Here is a 7,098-nt window from a genome sequence, read left to right as displayed (position 1 = left end):
AGACCTCATCTCAGAATCATTCTCCACCTTAATGAAGACTTCCATCACTTCCACAAGGAACCCAGCTCAGCAATATGATTTTTGAATCCTAGCTCTTTACACAACATCCAGAATAAATAGCTCATGAACAATGCCAGTAATTCACCAACCACGCCGCACTTCTTACTTTTCAACCATCAGCCTAAATCATTTCATCTACTTTTTGATGCAAAAGCATGTTCAGAGCTAATTTTGTAAGTTCAGTCATTTACAGTAATAGTCTCAAAATCAACTCATCACCCTTGTACACAATCAGTTCCAGAATACTTCCATTTTGCATAACATTTTGTGAGTTAAGCCAATTCATTTATTCTAAATGTGTCTGTATAGAAGCTGTCCCATTTAGAAACATAGAAACATAGAAGATAGGAGCAGGAGTAGGTCATTTGACCCTTCTAGCCTGCTCCGCCATTCAACGAGATCATGGCTGATCTTAAAGTTCAGTACCCCGTCCCCGCCTTCTCTCTGTAATCTTTAATACCCTTATACTGAAGAAATAGATCTAATTCCCTCTTAAATATATTTAATGAACCTGCCTCTACTGCCCTCTGTGGTAATGAATTCCACAGATTCACCACCCTCTGGGTAAAGAAATTCCTCCTCATCTCGGTCCTAAATGGTTTGCCTATTTTACCTGTCACCATCTCAAAGAATTCAATAGATTTGTCAAGCATGATTTACCTTTACATCCAAGGTGTGGGTCTGTCTTGAATGGACATGTGTTGCGATGTCAGAAAATTTTGAGGATATTGAAAAGCTTGAGCATGTAGATATTAGGAGAGAGGATGTGCTGGAGCTGTCGGAAAGCATTGTTGGATAAGTCCACGGGACCAGTTCCCCAGCAAATGTGAGAGGAAAAATTGCTGAGCGTCTGGCAATGACCTTTGAATCATCAGTGGAGATGGGGAAGGTTCCGGAGGATTGGAAGGTGGCAGATGTTGTTCCTTTATTCAGGAAAGGATGTAGAGATAGCCCAGAAAATTATGGACCAGTGAGTAGATGGAAAAGATCCTGAGAGGCAGGAATTATGAACATTTGGAGAGGTATAAAATGATTAGAAATAGTCAGCATGACTCTGTCAAGGGCAGGTTGTGTCTTAAAAAACTGATTGAATTTTTTTGAGGATGTACTAAACAAATGAAGGAATAGCAGTAGATGTAGTTGATGCACTATCAATAACTTCAAAGACTAGAAGTTACCTGAGTGATAGGCTTTTATTACCATAATCAGAAGGCGTGTATCATGTTGCTGACCCAAGACCTGAGCTTGTTTGGGGGAAGGGTTATGATGTTGCCACCTTTATTAGGGGAATCAAGGGGATGAGCCACAGGTACAATCATAAAGGGGCGAGCCAGCCATTCACATGCAAACAGTATTACATTGATTTTACTATATGGATTTCAGCAAGGTACCCCATGCAAGGCTTATTGATAAAGGAAGGAGGCATGGGATCCAAGAGGACATTCCTTTGAGGATCCAGACTGGCTTGCCCACAGTAGTGGTTGTAGTTGGGTCATATTTTACATGGAGGTCTGGTGTGCCTCAGGGATTTGTTGTGGGACCCTTACTCTGTGATTTTTTATAAATGACCAGGTTGAGGAAGTGGAGGGATGGGATAGTATTTTTGCTGGCATAAATGTTGGGGGTGTTGTGGATAGTGTCCAGGGCAGTCAGAGGTTACACTGGGTCATTGATAGGTTGCAAAACTGGGCTAAGTTGTAGATGGAGTTCAACCCAGATAAATGTGAAGTGGTTCATTTTGTTAGGTCAAACATGATGGCAAATATAGTATTAATGATAAGACTCTTGGCAGTGTGAAGGATCAGAGGGATCTTGGGGTCCAAGTCCATAAGATGCTCAAAGCAGATGTGAAGGTAATGCTGTGGTTAAGAAGATGTATTGGGCTTCATGAATTGTGGAATTAAATTTAGGAGCCGAGAGCTAATGTTGTCAGACCCCACTTCTGGTGCTCAGTTCTGGTCACCTCACTACCAGAAGGATGTGGAAGCCATAGAAAGAGTGCAGAGGAGATTTACAAGTATGTTGCCTGGATTAGGGAGCATGCCTTATCAAAACAGGTTGAGTGCTCCTTGGAGCGATAGAGTTTGTATAAGATGATGAGGGGCATTGATCGTGTGGATAATAATACATTTATTATCTATTGAATTAAAATTGACATAAAAAATTGAATTTTCTTTCTTATAAAATCACAAAAAATATTCTTTTTAATAATGCAATATTAAATCTCCATCTATAAGGTATATTTTTTCCTCTAAAGTTGAACATATCAATAAAAGTGGCAAATGATCAGAAAGTATTCTTGCTTTATACTCAACTTTACTAATCCTTCCCTGTAACTGTGCTGATAATTTAAAAAAAATCTATTCTCGAATAAGAGAATAAAAAGAATCCAGGATTCAACTTTCACCAAATATCAACTAAATTTAATTGCTTCATAAAACTTAATGTAGCCTTCACCACTTTAGCTCCTATTACTGTTTTAGTTGATTTATCCAATAATTGATCAAAAACTCTGTTAATGTCTTACTATGGTTTGTGTAGCTCATTGTTCTAAATTCTTGACTGTTTAAAAATGGATAAAATTGGACATTAACAACTCTTCTTTTTGATCTAGTGAACAAATAGAACTTACAGCTACTTGCTGGAGTCCAGATGAGCTTTGACCCCCTTACAGTTGACTTACACTGTGTTAAGTGTCTCAAAATTATAACACACTTATAAAGAATTTGTTTTGTTGCACTTGGATCAAGTCAGCCATCCTAAAAGTAATTTGTGTTTCACTTTTTCAAACATACAGTAAGGTCCTAAAATGTATTACAAATCAAAAATGTAAGGTACATCAGTCCTTTATTCAATTTTAGCTTCACAGTTTGTGTGACTTAAGATGCAACCATGTGTTTTAATATGCTTCAGGTAGTGATGTGCTATTCTGTGAAACCAGAGATTTTTATAGATATTTTCTGCAAAAGTTGCAAACTAGAACTTCAATATAACAGCTAAATTAATCAATGAGAACAGAATGACTGCTACACATTCAAGAAGTGTCAGAGATAATTCTCTTTCTATGAATGATAACAAGGAAAGTTGAAGCAAATTCTGTAGCAAGGCTTTTCTGGTCATTTATTTGACATAGGAGTTGTTGGCAATGATACAGATCTTAAATTGTCTTTGGGAAGGTTGTGTCTGCTTGAAAAAGGACTTAAATTTATAAAGCCAATTTCACCATCTACTATAGTCCCAAAGTGCTTAACAACCAATCAAACATTTTGAAAGGCAGTCATTGTTATAATGCAAGAAAGACAGCAACAAATCTCCACACAGCAATGTCATACATCCATATAATCTGATTTAAAAGATGTGGGATAGATATTGGGCAGAATACTAGTTGATGCCCCTGCTATTCTTTGAAATACTACTTTTACCCTTGGCTGGAAGAACACAAAAGTGCTCCAGTTTAACATTTATTTAAATAATAGAATCTCCAAAGGACAGTAATATGTGTCCAAGACAGAAGAGCATGTGAAGTGTAGCTGGTGCTACACTAAAATGATTATCATCAATTTTGTGGGAAAGAACTTTTCAGTAATGAGGGCAATAAATATGGATTACCCTCACGCCAGCTGCTCTGTCCCATATAGTTTCAAGTTACTTAGCTGTTAATCTTATGATGTTTATTTTAATTTCAGAGTGTAAGTAAAATTTTATGTCAGCACAAATTAAGTAAATTATGAGATCAAATCTAATAAAACATTTTAAGATTTTTCATTCTTGAATAAGTACTGACATTCTCAGATGTTCACATTTTCCATTGGGCATAGTTAAGCGCATTTCTTTGAACAACCAAAGAAACTGCTCACACGAATCATCCGAAACTCTCATATCCATGAAACAGAATCTATTAATTTATTTACTTAATCTTTCAGATGAATATTTGTCCTTGCATATGTATTATTTTCCTGTATGTGTGTCTGTGTGTTTTGCACCAAGGACCAAAGAACTCTTTCGTAAGGGTTGTACTTGAGCAATCAACTTGACTTCTGCCAATTGTGTTTCCTCTATTTTTATTTATCTTTTATTTGTCACTGTAGCTCAAATAACTCAAATAGCTATATATCCTTGATGAATGGAATGAAAATATTTTTGCTATTTGTGGGTTTTCCTGGGGGCTCCAGTTTCCTCCCACCGTTCAAAACAGACCAGGGTGTAGGTTAATTGGGTGTAAATTGGCCAGCTTGGACTTGTGGGCTGAAATGGTCAGTTGCCGTGTTGTATTCAATTTTTAAAAATTTAAAAATGTAAAATTTAATATCCTGTATCTAGTATATCTAAACAAGTTTCCATCATTCATGATTATCCAAATTTATATTACTTCATCGAATATTGATATTCTGCTTTTAAAATGGTGAGTTTCTTAAAAAAAGATTGGTTGACTCTTTGCAAAGATATTGCATTGGCAATTTTGGTGCTGAATCAAGCTATACCTCCATTTATTTATATTGAATTAGGCATTTATTTATATTGAAAAGACAAAGGAGGAAAAACCCAACACCCAACCCCAACCAACCAATTTTCCCCTGCAACCGCTGCAACCGTGTCTGCCTGTCCCGCATCGGACTTGTCAGCCACAAACGAGCCTGCAGCTGACGTGGACATTTACCCCCTCCATAAATTTTCGTCCGCGAAGCCAAGCCAAAGAAAAGAAAAGGCACTGAAGATAATATTTCTGTGTGATCCATGTGATAGAAAAATAATGATAAAAATATTATATTTTTTCTAATGTTAATATCATATTATTCAAACATTTGTGAGTTGGAAAGAGGGAATAGAAGGGAAATTAATAGGGCTAACAAATCATTGATAATGGCATCCCAGAGTAATGAAGTTCATGTCACTGGAAATAATTGATACGTCAGTGGCCATCTTCCAAAATTCTCCATTCCTTCAGATTTTTCGTGCAGATTTTAAAAACATGGAACTGGATTCACTCCATTCACAAAACTGGATACATCTCCCAGGTAAATTAATTCTCTTTGTCTGTTTAGCTCATTAGAAGGCTTCAAAATATTAGTGAGATCTTTGGTCCACAAGGACCAAAAAGTCTTTGAAGTATTTTGAATGTTTTTTGTACACAATATAACTGGAAAGCATTTTGGTTTATTTTCCAAAAACTACTTTCCACAATCTTTAAATTCAGTTACTCCTGATCCATGAATTGACACTGCATTTAAAAAACCATCAGTGCATAACAGATTTTAGTAACCTGCAGGAATTTGAGAGGATTTATATAAAAGACTAATGTTATGCTTGTTTTTTCAAGAAGAACAAGTTTACGTGGGTTTAACACTTAACCAACTTTATTTTCCTTGAGCTGCTTCAACTGACTTCCAACAACAACCCCCCACCTTTAAGTGATTTCCGGTTTCTGCCCAACTGTGTGCATTGCATGCTGGTAAATGTAGTGCTTATTTACACACATAATAACAGATTTTTCCCCTTTAAAAAAACACAATACTCTGCGAACATAACTAAACACTCAGTGGTCAATCTCTTTCCACCAGTTGCATCTGATGACTTCTGGCTTCAAGTTCAAGTTCAAGTTCAATCAGGGCCTCCGCAAGATTCAGCTGAAGTTCAGAAATCCATGAAGAGATTTTTTTTCCCTGCTCTTCCTTTTCCTGTTTATCAGCAAGTTCACAAATAGTCACCAGTAGCTGTTGATTTTGCTGTTGCAGTTCCTCAACATTATGACAGGTCACCAGATGCTGAGAAATCACTTCAGAGGAACTGCTTTTGTCAGCAGAACTAACTTCATCTTCACGTAAAATATGATATCCTCGAACATCTTCTAATTCCATCCAAAGCTTCCTATTCTGCTGTGAAAGATCTGACACTTGCATTATGTATCTCCAATTCTCCCTGTTGAGTAATGAAGCATCCTTATTCACCTCATCAGTGCATTTTTTGTAAATGGCGAATTTCCTTCATGGCATCTTCTAAGGTAGCTGAGAGATTTGCCACAGATTTTTACACACTTTCATATTTTTCACACTGATGCTTCAGAAGCGGAGTTTTCATCTCCTCTTCTTTCACAAATTCAGCCAAATATTTATTCTCTCTCTTATTTTCCTGCTTTGCCAAAAGCAATTGATCTTGGGCTTCAACATATTCATTATACAATCTGTGAGTTTCATTTTAGGCTTCACAATCTTGGCCACAGCTGCTGCAGTGGGCGGCATAGCTGCCAGCTCCTCTTCTGATAATGAGGCGGCTCCTTTAAGCTTTGTAGTTGAAAGAAGATGGTTTGCATTTTCCAATTCCTTATCATGAAGAGACTCTTCAAGTTGTTTTCTTAAGAGTTCAGATTCTTGTATCTACATATTCTTATCCTCTAATGCAGCCATTCTTTCTTTTAGATGCAGCTGAAGATGCTCATTAGACTCTGTTAACAATCTGTCCACTGTGTCTGGCAGTCGCCTATTGTGTTTTTCATTCATTCTCTCTCTCTGTTGGGCCTTTTCCTTTCTTGATTCTTTTCTTCAAGCTAAGTCTCTAATTGTCTCAAACACTCTTCTATGCTGCCGTTCCGCTCTTCAGCCTTTGTCAGGGCTACAATTTGCTGGGCTTCTCCTCAGCTTCTCCTTCTGCTTTCATTTCTGCTCGCTTCATTGTTTGCTGCAGTTTCTGTTCAGCAAATTCCAGACATTCCTGTAATGCTCTATTTTTGTCTTCTAGTTGGCACAAGAAGGCATCCTTCAGTTGATAAAGTAGTCCATAGTGCCCACATGTCCAAAGTTAATCTATTAATTTTTATGTGGATATATCTCCTCACTGTGATCAATGCAACAATGGAGATGCCTCATTAATTCATATGTTTTGGATATGTTAGAGTCCTGAGAAATACTGGAATGAAGTATTTCAAACTTCCTTTGTACTTTTTAAAGTAAATTTTAAGCCTAATCCCGTTACTGCCTGTAGCGCAGATAAAAACTCACACTCGACTGGAGGGAGAACTAACACTTTTATTAGCTTACAACACAG

General features: G+C 37.1%; 1 pseudogene; it reads right to left on the bottom strand.

Annotated features, from left to right (window-relative positions):
* Window positions 1–5,426: 5,426 nt before the first annotated feature.
* On the bottom strand, window positions 5,427–6,706 carry LOC138760139 (nucleoprotein TPR-like; annotated as a pseudogene).
* Between the last annotated feature and the right edge of the window lie 392 nt (window positions 6,707–7,098).

Source organism: Narcine bancroftii, chromosome 4 (genome assembly GCF_036971445.1).
Source record: "Narcine bancroftii isolate sNarBan1 chromosome 4, sNarBan1.hap1, whole genome shotgun sequence".
NCBI classification, from domain to species: Eukaryota; Metazoa; Chordata; class Chondrichthyes; order Torpediniformes; family Narcinidae; genus Narcine; species Narcine bancroftii.
Note: the sequence above shows the minus strand (reverse complement) of the source record. Positions and strands in the feature narration are given on the sequence as shown.